Source organism: Muscardinus avellanarius (assembly GCF_963383645.1).
Source record: "Muscardinus avellanarius genome assembly, chromosome: 20".
NCBI lineage: Eukaryota > Metazoa > Chordata > Mammalia > Rodentia > Gliridae > Muscardinus > Muscardinus avellanarius.
Genome location: NC_137806.1, coordinates 26351631 through 26367768, shown reverse-complemented (window position 1 = coordinate 26367768; position 16138 = coordinate 26351631).

Genomic DNA, 16138 nt, shown 5'->3' with positions numbered 1-16138 from the left:
TATTCCTAGCCAGGCATGGTGGCTCAGGCTTGTAATGGCAGCATTTGGGAGGCTGAGACAGGAGGATTGCAGTGCGTGGACAGCCTCAGCTACTTAGAAGGGCCCTTTGCAACTCAGTGAGACCCTGTTTCAAAAATAAAAAAAATAGGGCTGGGGGTATAGCTTGGAGGTAAAATGCCCCTGGGTTCCATCCCCATTACCGAAAAAAAAAGTGTTTTTTCCTGAAGAGTGTTTAGTTCTGACGTATGTGAACTAAAACTACTCTCTGGCATGCTTTTTAGTGGATGATCAATGATTAACAGCCATTGCTAAGCATTTTGCAGGTTTCAGCCAGAGCCTTTGTGTCTTCTAGCTTCTGTGTGTTACATAACTATTAGAAACTAGCTTTAAATAGGATAACAATACACAAATATTTGATATAATTAGTGACCTTTGTTTCAGTGCTCTTTGAACACTGTGACCAAATAACTGATAAACACAACCCAGAGAAATAAATACTTATTTGACAGTTTTATTGGTTTCAGAGGTTATTCTTAATCAGTCCGTGCTAGGCCTATTCATGAACAGAAACAATAATCACAGAACTTTATGAAATCCCAACTGAAAGAGATCCAGAAGTGTGGGATGAGAGGGACAGATATAGTCCCTGAGGCCACACACTCAAGGGATCACCTCATCCAGCCACGCACCAACCCTGAACCTTACTGCGCCAAGGGTATACTTTCAACACATGAGATTTGGGGTGGTCATTCCAAACCCAATCTGTAAAACTTTACCCCTGGCTCCCAAAGTATATGCCCGTATCACAATGCAAAGTGCATTCATTCCGTGAACCCATGGTTTAACACCCCGAACATTGCTTAAAAGTCCAAATTCTCCTTTGAGATTAATGGCAAACTGTGAGCCCCAGTAAAAGTAAAAGTTACATGCTTCCAGCATAAAATGATATCCAGTAAATGTCTGTATTCTGAGTAGTAGTAATGGGACTAAAAAATAGGGAATGGGAGGGGAGGCTGGAGTTGTGGCTTAGTAGTAAAGCACTTGCCTTACATGTATTAAGCCCTGGGTTCAATGCCCAGTACTGCAAAAAAAAAAGTAATAATAAATAATAAAATAAAAAAATCAGTAAAAGCTGAGCATAGTTAACAGGCACCTGTGATCCAGGTACTTGGGAGGCTAAGAGGATCTGAGGTTTAAGGACAGCCTCAGCAAGCAGTGAGCCACTCATCCACCTGCAAAGTCTTGTTTCAAAATAAAATAGGTCAGCAGGGGGTAGTTTGGAGGTAGAATGCTCCTGGGTTCAATCCCCAGTACCATTATAAAAAAGAGAGAGAGAAAGAAAGAGAGAAAGAAGAGAGAGAAATAAATATGAAAAGAATAGATCCAAAGCAATATCAAAACCCAGCAGGAAAACATTAAATCCTGTAGCTGCACATCTGGCTTTAAGAACACAGGTGGTAAGATGCCATTTCCAACGGGCCTTAGCCACCCCACCCTCATAGCTCTGCTGTTTGTGGACAGTGTTGCTGCTCCTCCTAGCCTGGCTCCCCTGCAGGCAGCTTGGAGCTTTCCTGTGCAGATGTTCCACATACCTGGCAGTGTGTGTGTGTGTGTGTGTGTGTGTGTGTGTGTGTGTGTGTGTGTACATGTGTGTGTTGCTAGGGATTGAACCCAGCATCATTCTACTTCTTAGCTACACCCCCAGCCCTATTTTATTTTATTAAATTTTCAAACAAGGCCTCACTAAGTTGTAGAGGGCTTCTCTAAGTTGCTGATGCTGTACGGGAATCTGCAATCCTCCTTTTTCAGCCTCCCAGTTACTGAAATTACAGGTGCTACCACACCTGGCTCATATCTGGCACCTCTAAATTTCTGGGATTTCCATTTCAACTTAAACTTCACAAATTACCTTTTCAGGGGTTGCCTTCATAGACTCTGATCATTGTATACATTTCCTGGCCCCCCCAGACCTTCCTTGGAAAACTAAGTAAAGATCTCCATTATCTCTTTAATCTAGCATCCTACATGGAAGCCAATGTTGGCAATGAGCACCAGAAGAAACCAGGACTTCTATGACCAGGACTAGGGCAGTCTTCTAGTGCTTAGGCCACTGAAGGCAAGGCTGACCTGGGATGTGCAATGCCTTGATATTTCCTGAAATGCCCTCACAGCATTTTCTTTCCATGCAAAACACTAAACCTTCCTTCCTTCTTTCTTCTTCTTTCTTTTCTTTCTCTCTTTCTTTCTTTTCTTTCTTTCTTTCTTTCTTTCTTTCTTTCTTTCTTTCTTTCTTTCTTTCTCTTTCTTCCTCTTTCTTCCTTTTATTTATTTTTTGCTGCTGAAGATTTAAGCCCAGTGTATTCCACGTGTTGTATCCTTGGTGGGGCATTCATTTGAACCATGCCCCCCATGCCATTCTGGCATGGGGCTGTAACTATCTTCTGTATTTCTATTTTTTTTAATAAACTTCTTTAAATCTTCAGCAAGAGTCTGGGCTAATGTGTATTTACTCTTAGCTCAGGACAATAACCCGTGCTTTTTTTTTTTTTTTGGTTTTTCTGTTTTTTTCTGTTTTGGGTTTTTTTGTGCATGTATTTTGAGGGAAATTGTGTATAGAACCCTAACAGGGGTCCTCAAGCATAGTTTCCCCAAAACCATAACATTCCCAAACCGTAACAAGGGGGATTATATCTTCTGACTTTACCTGGGTTCTAAATTCCTGAGCATTGTCACCGTGTCTCATCTCTCTGGAAATGAGAATTTTGTCTGTTTTGATTTAGGCCTCGCACTTATCCTGGTGTCAGTGGATCTACTTCTCCATGGTCCCTCATGCCCAAATCTCTATTTGAATTTTCTGATCAATGCACCAGAACTCCTCTGCTCCACACACACTGCACCCTACAGTTGTGTCAACAACCTTTCAAGGTGAAATTTCCTTCTCTTCTCTTTTTTTTAACTCCAATTTTCTAAAGGTAGCTTTTACTAATATATTCTCCAGGCAGGATGATTCCTAGTTCTATATGAAGGTGGTAAGGTTCTATGGGTGACTTTGTTGCCTTTAACATTTTCTTAGATACATGCTTCCAGAAGAAATATAGACTGGCAGCAGGTTCGATTTTTCTGTTTTTGTTTTATATTTTTTTATTTTTTTATTGGTGTATTAAAGTCATATATCTTAATGGGATACAAAATGGTGGAGACATACATGCACACATCACTCATTTAGCCCTTCCCCAATTCCCATCCCATTCCCTCCACCTTCTCTCATTCGCATGTTTGGCTTCATGATTGACTTTGACATGTTTGTGAATGTACATCTGTAGTGGCAAAAGTAAAAAGAAGGCAAACTGGAAAGAAAGGAGAAAAATATAGTTTTAAAATTTAGAAACCTCATTATATCCTGCAAGGTCTGTTCTTTCTTAGATAAAAGACCCATAATAGGCCACACTTGTAATCACAATGGCCTATGGCCTATCTCCTCACCTGAAATTCCTGTGATGTGTGCTAAATAATTCCTCCCACAAGTCTGACCTTGGGTGGAGCCCAGGCCTCACCCAGCACCTATCAGCACAGCAGGACCTTGCTTGCCCTATAAGCTAACCGGAAATTTCTGCTTCTGTAAACCTGCTTGCTTAATAGATGGCTCACCCCCTTGTGGTTTTCTCCCTTATAAACCCCTAACCCGGCCAGTGGGTGCGCGCCTCCAGTCAGATTTCTGGACTGAGGGTACCGCAACTGGCCAGCTAATAAAGGCTTCAATTGGCACGTTCCCTTGGACTCTTGCGCCTCTCACTTCTCGCTAAACCTGCATTCAACACATCAAGGACATTAAGGAATTTCCCTCTTCCCCTCCCCATCCCCCTCTGTTTGGTCTCCTTATTTGCTCATCTATACTTTCTCCTTCTTGGTCTAGAGTTCATTCTAAGATCCATTTTCTCCCTAGCTTCTACATATGAGGGAGAGCTTGGATTTCTTATTTTTTTTGTGACTGACCAATCTCACTTAGCATAATGTTCTCAGTTCCATCCATTTCTCTGTAAATGACATATTTTTGTTCTTCGTTATGGCTGAGTAAAATTCCATTGTGTACAGATCCCAGTGTGAATCACAGAATAAGGAGTAATGAAAGCATCATAATAAATTAGAAATAAAAGACATGACAGTAAACAAGCATCAATACTAAAAAATAAGTTTATAGTAACTCATGAAATATACCCTCAGGTTCTCAGATGATGAATTCTCTTTTATATACTTTTTTTTTTTTTTTGGTTATACTGGGGTTCCTGGGAACCCTTCTATCTCTGGGCTCCACTCCTAGACCTATTTTTTTTATACTTTTTTATTTGGAAACAGGGTCTCTTAAGCCAGTGCGGCTGGCTTCAAACCTGCGCGATCCCCCTGTCTCGGCTGGCTTTGAACCTGCACGATCCTCCCGTCTCCACCTCCCAAGTGCGGGGATTGCAAGTGTGTGCCACCTCACCCGGCTCTTTTATGTGCTTTTATTGGTGCAATAGAATGATACATCATAGTGAGATTCAATGTGATTTAAATACACATTTACACATCATTTGGTATACTTCCCCCTGTATAAACCCCTCCCAAATGATAAATTCCAAAAAGCTTTTTTGTGTTTTAAATACTGGTATTCATCCAGTCAATGTGCCATTGAGAGAAATTTTAGCATGTCCAGAAACAAACCTCATCCTATTAACTCTGAAACCAAAAAGCATAAGCCCTGCCTGTGTTAGGTACATAAATTTGTATCCATAAAATCAATTTAGCTAAGAGAAAATCCCAGCTCTTTATTTTAGTGTAAACACTTATATTGGAATATATGTTGGTGTGGGCGTGGGGTGGGGATTGAACCCAGAAGCGTTCTATTACTAAGTTGCACACCCAGCCCATTTTATTTTTTCTTTTGGAAACAGAATCTTGCTAAGTTACTGTATGTTGGCCTTAAACCTGCTAACCTCCTATCTCAGCTTCCTTCTAAGTATTGGGATTGCAGGCATGTATCACCATGCCCAGATTTATACTGGGATTATTTTAACCATCATTTTGGGCAAATTAAAAGAGAATTGTTTTATTTCAAATATTAAAGCTAAAGCCTGAGGTGGTCACTTCACTCCCATCACTGTTTCCAACAAGCACCCTTCTAAACTGTCTTATCATTTCCCTTAACGGCCTGCCTTGAATATCAGTGACAGTCCCCTTAGCTTTAAGCACAAGCTCCAAGTAGGAAAGAAATGGTTCCAGACACTTTGCTGAAGTCATTTGTTGTTCAGTTCCATAAGCCTAAGTCATCTGCAAAGAGTGAAAGTTTTAGTTCTTCTCTTCCTATTTGTACTCTTTTGATTTCCTTTTCTTGCTTGTTGCTCTGGCTAAAGTCTCAAGTACTATATTGATAAGAAGTGGTGATAATGAATGTCCTTGTCTTGTTCCTGTTTTTAGGGGAAATTCTCACAAATTTCCCCCATTTAATATGATGTTGGCTGTGGGCCTGTTGTAGATTGCCTTTATGATGTGAGGTATGTTTTTTCTATTCCAGTTGTCTGCAGTGCTTTTAGCATAAATGGATGTTAATTTAGCCGAATGAGTTTTCAACATCTATTGTTGGGATTTCCATGGAAAATTTGGATATAGGGAAACAAAATATCATCTGACTAACTGCCTATAAAAGATAGTATAGTAGGAGATAAAAGGCAAAGGAGAAAGATCTGCCAATTATCAAATGTTATATATAAATCATTCTGAAGTTGGTAACCTTTTGAAAACATATCAATAACAATCCAAAAATCCATTCAAACTCTTTATATCAGCTCTTTACATGCAGAGATCTACTAACCCAAAGAAATCAAGATATATAGGATGTAAAATATACTATAATAACTCAAAATAATAGTTGTTAATTTGGCCCAAATTATAAAAGCTTTGGTTCTTTAAAAGCTGTAAAATAGAGTGAAACTTAAGTAAACCCTGACACTGTTAAGACTTGGTTTTCTAAGTAATCAAAAGCCTAAGAAAGATTACAACCATAAGAGATTATCTTGATAAGAATGCAAAATCATTGCCCTTTTTACCAGGAGCAAAAAAGCCTTATCACTGAAAATACAGAGAATAGAGACAGCAGAATGCACAGGAAATTATGTTAATAAAAGGTTTTGCTTTCTATGCCAGTTTTTATAATAAAAAATAAAGCCGTTTCTCAATACTGGTACACAAATTACATACGACTGGGATCCTTTGGGCTTTGTTGATCTGACCTCAAATCTGTTGTAGACATGCTCAGCAAAACATATACTGGAGCTAAAACACACTGAATAATAGTTATGTTAAGTTTTATCCTCCAAACTAGTAATAAAGCTCCTTAGACATTTCTAGAAAGTGATTATTAAAGAAAATTATTCTATCTTTTTTTTTTTCTGTATTCCAGACTGGGTAGGAACTCCTGCCAAAGGATGTCTGTGGGAAATTTATGTTAGAGGTAGTGAACATTCATGATACATGGGAGTTATATACAGAAATAGACTCCATGAGAAACTGTCCTGAATCTGCATACAATAGAATTAAGCAGATAAGTCTGCATCTATAGCAAGAAGGTACACTATGGAATAATGCATTGAAGAGATACATCTGTTTGATTCAGTCAAATTGATACCTAAATAAAGTGATAGTCAAGTTTTAGACAGTCCAATGGCAAATAAAAAAAGAAAAGTACAGTGAAAGTTTAGCAGACATTTTCTTCCTCTTCCGGCCATGGAGAAGTGTAGAGATGCAGGTTTAACCAGGTCCATAGGGTCCAACTTCAACCACAAGCCGCTGGAGCTGATCCTGAAGAACCAGGGCTCAAGTACAAGCCCACCTGCAACCAGGTGAGGCTTTAGCCCACTGGGATTCTTCTATACCCTCTATTCCTCACGTCCTTGTCCTGTACCTAATAGTTCCCATGTTTCTGGCTTGATACAACCATGTAGGTGAGTGTTCATTTCACTAAAATAGGAAATACCAGAAAAGCCAAGTTGAGTGCAGAGCATGAATCCATCAGTGACTCAAAGGTGGACTTGAGGTATCCATGAGACGTCTGGGTAGAGATACTGAGTTAAAGATGGCAAGGTAAGTCTCAAGCTCAGGCGGTGGTCAGGGCTGGAGACACTGAGGTTTGGAGTCTTTGCTTAGTAGTTGACCACTGATCTCACAGAAACAGAGGAGCTCTCCTAGGTGAACTTAGATATCTAAAAGGCAGAGGGCAGCACAATCCACCTATAAGGGTGAGACAGAGAGTGGTGCAGCACAAAGACAAAACTGGAGCTGCCTGACAGGTAGAAAGAACAATTAGGCAAGTGCAGTATTTGCAAAGCTAAAGAAAGAGGGCTGAAGAAGACTATGTTAGGACAGGCTGAATCCTATGGAGAAGCAGCCACCCCATCAGGATGGAAAGGAGCTGCTGGATTTACTGGCCAATTAGAGAGAACTTAGGAGGGGCTGTGACAGAGTGTTGAGAACAATTCTCAACCGAAAGAAGGGGAGAATGAGCAAATACATAATTCAGAAATTGAAAAAATAATAAAGTCAGGTGTGGTGGTACATGTCTGCCTATAATCCCAGTACTTAGCAAACTAAGACAGGAGGGTGACTGGTTCAAAACCAACCTCAGCAGCTTAGCAAAACTATGTTTAAAAAATAAAAACCAAGCCAGGCATGGTGGCTCACGGTTGTAATCCCAGCATTCAGGAGGCTGAGACAGGAGGATCACTCAGGTTCAAAGCCAGCCGCGCTGGCTTAAGAGACCCTGTTTCCAAATAAAGAAAGTATAAAAAATAGGTCTAGGAGTGTAGCCCGGAAGTAGAAGGGTTTCCAAGTACCCCAGTACCATCAATCAATCAATCAATCAATCAATAAATAAATAAATAAATAAATAAATATAAAAACCAAGCTGGACGTGGTGGCGCACACTTGTAATCCCAGCATTCGGGAGGCTGAGACAGGAGGATCGCAGTTCGCAGACAGTCTTAGCTACTTAGTGAGGCCCTCTGCAACTCAGTGAGACCCTGTTTCAAAATAAAGAATAAAAAATAGGGCAGGGGGTGTAGCTTGGAGGTTGAATGCCCCTGGGTTCCATCCCCAGACCCCCACACAAAAAAAGGGGGGCCAGGCATGTACCATGATGGTAGAATAACCATAGGCTCAATTTCCAGGACCAAAATAAATATATAATAAATAAAAAATACTTTTTTTGTGTGGGTCCTCTGTTCCTGTGAGATCAGTGGTAAACCATTAAGCAAAGGCTCCAAACATTGGTGTCTGATGGTTCCAGCTCTGCTCTTTGCCTGCTCTTCAGACTGATGTTACCATCTTTATCTCAGTATCTCCACCTATATGTCTCAAAGAAACCTCAAATCCACCTCTGAGTAATTGATGAACTCATGCTCTGCAGTCAACCTGGCTTTCTCTGGTATTTCCTATTTTAGTGAAAGAACACATTATATATGAAAACACATTATATGATATAAGGAATACATTATATATATCATATGAACATTATATGTATATATATATATCACATACACATCATAAATTACATCATATATATGGAATACAACATATATAATCATATATATGTATAGAAATACATTATATATCATCATATATACATAAAATATAGAGATTTAAAAACTAATATCAGAACACCATTATGTCATATACAATTTTAGCAATTATTTATTCATATTTAAATATTATGATAAATATGAATGTGTCGTATTTTATACTCATTATTTCAAAGGGAAGAGCAAATAAAGTCTATACATTGCAATCGGACAGTATATTTAATAAATATTTATTTTAATATATACCTTCTCATGGTTCCTCCTTTCCTCTCCTTCCTTCTCCTTCCTTTCTTCTCCCTTTTGCTCTCCCATCTTTTAATCTTCCTTTCTTCCATTAGTATATTTTTATTGCTACAATTTATTCTCACATCGTGGTATACTTCAGAGGAATAGAGCACACACGCACACTTTGTGAGCCAAGCCCCAGTTGGCTCTCATTTTCACTCTTGCATTTTCTTCTCCTTCAATTTATTTATGAACGAGATTTAGGGTTTTGCCTATAGTTTCTCACATGACTGAGTGTTACAGATTCATTCCTGTGACACCTTGACATGTCCCTTTTATAACTCCTGTAAGTGGAATAGCACAGCTGCATACATGACCTCATGTGATCAACATCATATGAATTCAAGAATTAAAATGGAGATGGCATTTTCCCCTCTACTACAGTTACTGTTATTTTCATGTTATTTTCATCCCTGGGTCCTCAGGGATGCCTATCTTTACTTTCCAGAGCACAATTAAATTCCATACTTTCGTGACCAGCTGATACTGCTTCTGACTTTGTCCACCCAGTTCAATCTAGTTCCACCAGGCTCTCACCAGTTTAATCCAATATAATCCAGCTCTAACCTGTTCGTTCCAGCTCTATCTGGCTTTACCTGGTCAAATTTGGCTTCGTTCTGTTCTGGCAGACTCATTCCAATTTAGAGCAGTTCCATTTTGTTCCCTCTGGGTCTGATAGGTTTTAGCCAGGCCAATCCAGTACTGACTGGTTCCATCAGGCTCTAATCAATTCATTCCAATTCAATCAGGTTCCGGTTCTTTCTGGCTTGTTGAATCCAGCTCTGACTGCTTCCAACCAACTCCACTATTTCTAACTGAACCAATCTGGTTCTGTCCTGTTCTGGCAGGGTCTAACTGGTTTGACAGGTTCAGACTGGTTCATCCCTTCTCTATTTGACTCTGACTCATTTTATCTGGTTCTAACTGGTTCAGTGCCCCCACTCTATCTGGTTTTGTCTAGTTCCAGCAAGCTCTGATTATTTCCATCTGGTTCTGACCAGTTATGACCAACTCAATTCTATCCAATCACATACCCCAAAGGGAGTTGATGACAAACTATGATAAGGTGACTGGAGAGAAAAACCAGAACAAACATTGTCCTATTACACGAACAATGGCTCTTAGGTAATTTCTCAGAGCTGCCCTGAGAAAAAATGTCTGTCCAGGTTGGATATCCTGGGCATGGAGACCTTTATAGGAACTTCTATGAACTTTAGAAAAGAGGATTAAGAAACTGACGGAGAAGAAAAGAGACGTTCAGAGAAAGAAGCCTCAGAGTTGTTTATTTGGATCAAAGTCACCATACTTTGGACGGAGTTTGCGTTTTGTTTTCTGAACCCTGACAGGTACCAGTGACGATTTGCCTTAGGGTTTAACAGGAACTGGTGAACTTTAGAAGACTGATTTTGGAGGAAGGTTAGGGCTGGTCTATAAATTGTCAGGTTTTTCAAAGCAAACCTCAAGAAGCAAATGTACAAATAACAGAAACCACTTTTTCAGCTTCTATTCTGTAATGAATAATATCCAAAGCATGTGAGCATTAAGCTTTATTCTGTTGTTCTATGGTTTCTGGAGACCTGAGAAAAGTGGATTCATGTGACTGGGATATAGAAAAATGAAAAGATCATTTCCTGATGTACAAGGAAAAAGAAAATTATTTTTTCTTCCTGCCTTAATTATTTTGGGTCAGGTTCTATAAATTTGATATATAAAAGACAGTTTATCAAAAGAGATTGAATAGTAGATTATTAATATGTGCATAATACATTTATACAAGAACACTTAGAGATAGGCAACTGAATTAGGTGGTTAGAATTTGGGGTCTATATGCCTGTTTTAGTCAACATTCTCACTGTTGTCATTCAAAAGACCTGACCCACAACTTACGTGACGGTAAATGATCACTCACAGCTTCTTGGAGATTCTGGGTTCAGTTCATGTCAGAGCAGCTAGGGTCTGAAGCTCAGGGTATGGCATCATGAATCTTAGAGAGAGAGGTAGAACACAGATTTATCTTCACATCAGTGAGGCGTTAGCAAAGGAGAGAAAAGGGAGAAGTAAACCTGATATAATTCCTAAGACCACACACCTCTAGGTACCATCATTTAGCAACCAAGCCCAGCTCCAACATTGCTACCTTGATTTCATGAGGGTAGAGGAAAACTGTAAATCCAAACCACACTCTGCCCCTGGCCCCCTTGGACCTCACAATCACCTTACAATGCAAAAATAATTTTAGTCTAGCTCCAAGCATTCCCACAGTCTTAACAGTTCCAGCACCTCTCAAAGGTCCAAGTTCAATGTCTTCTCTGAGACTCAAAGTAAACAGTTGGCTGTGAGTCCCTGTGTAAGCAAAAATCAAGTTACATTCATACACAGAGTAAAAATTTGAACTTCAAAAGGGAGAAATATTGGCATAGAAAGAAGGAATGAGACCAAAAGAGCACTTAATCCCACTTCTGAGGCACATGGTGGTGAGATACTATCTCCAAGGAGCCCTGGTAGCCCTGCTCTTGTGTCCTGGTTGATTGCACTGGGTACATATTGGCTCGTCCAGCCTGACTCCATGGCTCACAGCTTATAGTCTCTCCTCATGGTAGTAAAATGCAAGTGTCTTCTTTTATAGCATTTTTGTCCAGTGGATTTTAACAAATGAAGTCCAGGGACTAATGAAAAGTATAAAAATATGAAAGTTTATCCTAAATTAGGGAGAGATAAAAGACAATAAAAGCTCCCCCACAGGGAGGACTCTGAAAGAAAGTAAACAACAAAAACTCTTTTAAACTTTACTGAGGTTTCCATCTGCTCTCATATGATTGGTCAGAATTGGGTTTTGGAAAACCAATGTATTTTATACAATTTTAATTTTTAATGTAAATTGTTATTTTGGGGGCTGGTGGGCCCTGATCTCCTGGTACCCATCAGTTTGTCACCTCCTTGCTCACCTTCCCCCACCTCACAGAAGATGATGAAGACGGTCTTTTTTAATCTCTCCTGTTTGAAGGTGGTCCTCTTACCTGCTTCATTTCTCCCATCTGATAAAGTGATCATAACTGATGTTAGAAAAATGGGGTGCTGACCATTGAAATTGTTTAAGTTGTTAGGGGCATTGTCAGAGTATTCCAATCAGGGTCTCAGGGTGAATGATCTACAGAGTCATCCATTTCTTCACAGAGGAAGGAATCCTTCATATGATGTTTTGTTCTTATAACCATCTGTAGCTGGAGGGCTAAAAGAGCTTGGTCATCTTGGTTCAATAACAATCATGGTGGTTCAGTGAGCATCTACATGAAAAAAAATGATATCATTATATAATAACCCAGGTATCTTGCCATAATGTATTTTTCCATAGCTCTTTACATTGGGCCATCCACCTGTGAACATTTTCAATTGGAAGCCAGGCACCCAACCCTTTTGTAATAGACCATAAGTCATTGTGTATAGCATTGTGAAAAGTCCTTGTGGCACACTGTCTGAAAATAAACCGAGCATGTTGTATATAACATCTTAAATAAGTTTTTTGTACGTATGATTTTGAACAGGACTCAGATTCTTTAATAGCTTATAGAAATAGAAATCTCCATTTTTATAGTATCTGATGGTCATTGACCTGTAAAATCTCCACATGAAGGGTCTAATTTTACAGTATCTTATAGGGACTTAACTGGAGGAAGGTTTGGGGTGTTGATGTTATATCTTATCGTGTGTGTGTGTGTGTGTGTGTGTGTGTGTGTGTGTGTGTGTGTGAAGTCAAAGGTAGAAGTCGTATATTAATGGATTTAGTGTAGCTCATATTTTTCCACTGAGATAGTACCTTTGCTTCTGGTTATACTGTTCTCTTGGGTGTTTGCAACCAAGCTGATAGCCCAACTTGGACGAACATAAGATTTTTAACATTATTTTTGCCCTCAAGATCAGTCAAGGCTCCTCAGGGTTCCTCTTAGGGACTGGATGAGGCTTCACTTCTACCAGTTGTGCCACCTTCCAGTGTAGGTTCGGGTCTTGCTGACCACTTGACTTCCACTGAAGCAGACAGAACATTTTCCTCTCAATGATCCTTTTTTTTTTTTGCAAAGTATGTGCCAATGGCTCCCAATCTCTGGTGTCATCATGATCTCCCCATTTCAGATGGTCAAATGACTCACTGGAGTTCTAGAGGCTATATTGAAGTCTTTCCCTGGATCCTATTTGACATTATATGTTAAGAAGAATACATTTGTTGCTCTCTCCTTAGCCCTTTATATTTTTGACTGTTCTCTGAGTCTCAATTGTTGAACACCCAGAAGGTCAGTTTCACCAGTCCTTTTAGGATGTCTTGCAAATGGTGGCTAATATCTCAATTCACTGTTTGGGTGTTGTTCTGATAAGGGTTAACAAACAACAGTTATACAATTTTATAAAAAAAACTAAATAATCAGGAACAAATTAAATTTGTATCTTGGCACAATGAAGGTAGTCATAATGCAACTGGAAACATATTAATATAAACTTCAGAAGGTTTTTACTCTTTCATGTTTTGTTTAGATGATATTGGATTAGTGAAGTGTTTTCTTAGCTTTTGTATTTTAGAAGTCCTGTATGTACATTTTGGGAATCCAAATACCTAAACATTATCAATAGACAGCAGGAAACACTGGAAATTATTTCAATAAAATGTGTGCAGAGAATAAACTCTTTTTTTTTTTTTTTTGCGGTACTGGGGTTCCTGGAAACCCTTCTAACTCAGTGTTACACTCCCAGACCTATTTTCATATTTTTTATTTGGAAACAGGGTCTTTTAAGCCAGCGAGGACTGGCTTCGAACCAGCACGATCCTCCTGTCTCTGCCTCCCAAGTGCGGGGATAACAAATGTGTGCCACCACACCCGGCTAAGAGAATAAACTTTAAAAGTAATGAACATTGTATTTGAAATCATCCTACAGAAACGTAATTGATTAACTCTTTAGAAAAAAGGCATGTGCTGATAATTTTAGAAAATGTTTACTCTAAACTCATGGGAAATTTTTTATTTGATTTTACTGGTGCATTGTAGCCATACATCTTAATAAAGTACAAGATGGTAGAGACATACGTTCACACTTCACTCATTTAGACCTTCCCCAATTCCCACTCCATTTTCTTCCCCCTCTTCCTTCTACTTGAGACTCAAGCCAGAGAAATGAAGCAAGAAGAGGAAAACAAAGAAGTATATCTAGGAAAAGTGCAACTAAAACTTTCACTATTTGCAGATGACATGATACTATACCTAGTATCATGTCAACAACAAACTCAACTAAAGAGCTTTATAAAAATGATAAATTCAGCAAAGTGTCTGGATACAAAATTGATCTTAGAAAATAAGTTTTCCTGTATGCCAACCACATACCCACTGAAAAAGAAATCCAGAAAATACTTCCACTCAGGATATCCCACAAAAACATAAAATACTTAGGGAATAAACCTAACCAAGGAGGTAAAAGACCTCTGCAAAGAAAATTATAAAACATTAAAAAAATCAAAGACCTTAGAAGATTGAAATATCTTTCTTATACATTCTTCAATAAGCAAAATACATATCATCAAAATGGCCATTCTTCCAAAAGTGATCTACAGATTCAATACAATACCCAATAAATTACCGTCATTCCTAACACCATAGAAAAATCAGTCCTTAAGTTCATTTGAAACAACAAAAACAACAAAAGGGAAAAAACAGAATAGCCAAAATAGTTTTCAGAAACAAGAACCATAGAGGACACATCATAATACTTGACTTGAAACTATACTACAAAGCCATAGTAATAAAAACAACAAGGTAATGGCACAAAAGAGAAGCATAGATAAAAGGAGCAGAATGGAAAACTCACAAACTAATCTACACACTTACAGCCAATTGATTTTTGACAAAGGAGCCAAAAACATACACTAGAAAAAAGCCTTTTACAAATGGTGTTGGTAGAACTGGTTCACCATATGCAGAAAAAGGGAAATAAGCCCCACTTTTTTACCCTGCACAAGAGTCAATTCAAAATGGATCAAGGGCATGGAAATTAGGTCAGAGACCTTCCAGCTCCTTCAAGAGGGCATAGGTCTAACACATCAACACTTAGGCACAGATAAAAACTTTTTCAACAAGACCCCAAAGGCACAGGAAACTAAAAGGCAAATCAATAGGTAGCTTCTGAACAGCAAAGAAAACTATCAAAAACCTCAAGAAAGAGTTAACATAACAGAAGAAAAATTTTGCCAACTATTCCTCTGATATAGGACTAATATCTAGAATATACAGAGATCTAAAGAAACTCACTTCTAAGAAAACAAATAACCCAATCAAAAAATGGGCAAGTGAACTAACTAGACACTTCACAGAAGAAGAAATTCAAATGGCCAATAAATGTATGAAAATATGTTCAACACCATTAGCAATCAGAAAGATGCAAATCAAAACTACCCTGAGATTTTACCTAACTCCAACTAAAACAGTAATCATTCCAAACAACAAATGTGGAGAAGTGGGAACTGTAATACATGGTTGATGGGATTGCAAATTAGTGCAACCACTTTGGAAAACAGTGTGAAGGATCCTCAGAAGAATGAGAGCAAACCTAACCATGATTCAGCAATACCACATCTGGTCATCTACCCTAAAGAATGGAAACAAAATTACCAAACTAATGCACATATATCTGTGTTCATAGCCACACAACTCACAATTGCCGAACTATGGAACCAGCCAAGATGTCCATCAACAGATGAATGGATTACAAAACTATGGGATGTATACACAATGGAATTTTATCCAGTCATAATGAAGAACACAATTATGCCATTTACCGGGAAGTGGATGGAACTGGAAAACATTATACTAAGTCAGTCGGAAAAAGTGAAAAATTGGATGCTCTCCCTAAAATGCAGAAGCTGGGGGGAAAAAGGGTCATAGGAGGAGCTCTACAGGATGAAGAAGAAACCATAGATGAGCAAATAAGGGAACCTAACTGAGGGGGATGGAAGGGGGAAAGAGGGAAATTCCCTAATGTGCATAATGTACACTCACAAACATATCAATCACTCAGCCAAACTCATGAGAAAATTTTAAATTTTCAAATTACTTGATTCATTCAAGTCATGCAAATTCAGAGGCATTTAACTTTATGAATTTTTTATATTTTATGACTGCACATTTATTAATATGCCAATTTTGGTACCATGTAGACATTAGATAGACACATCAAATACATAAGAAAACAAACAACATCAACGGGTAGGA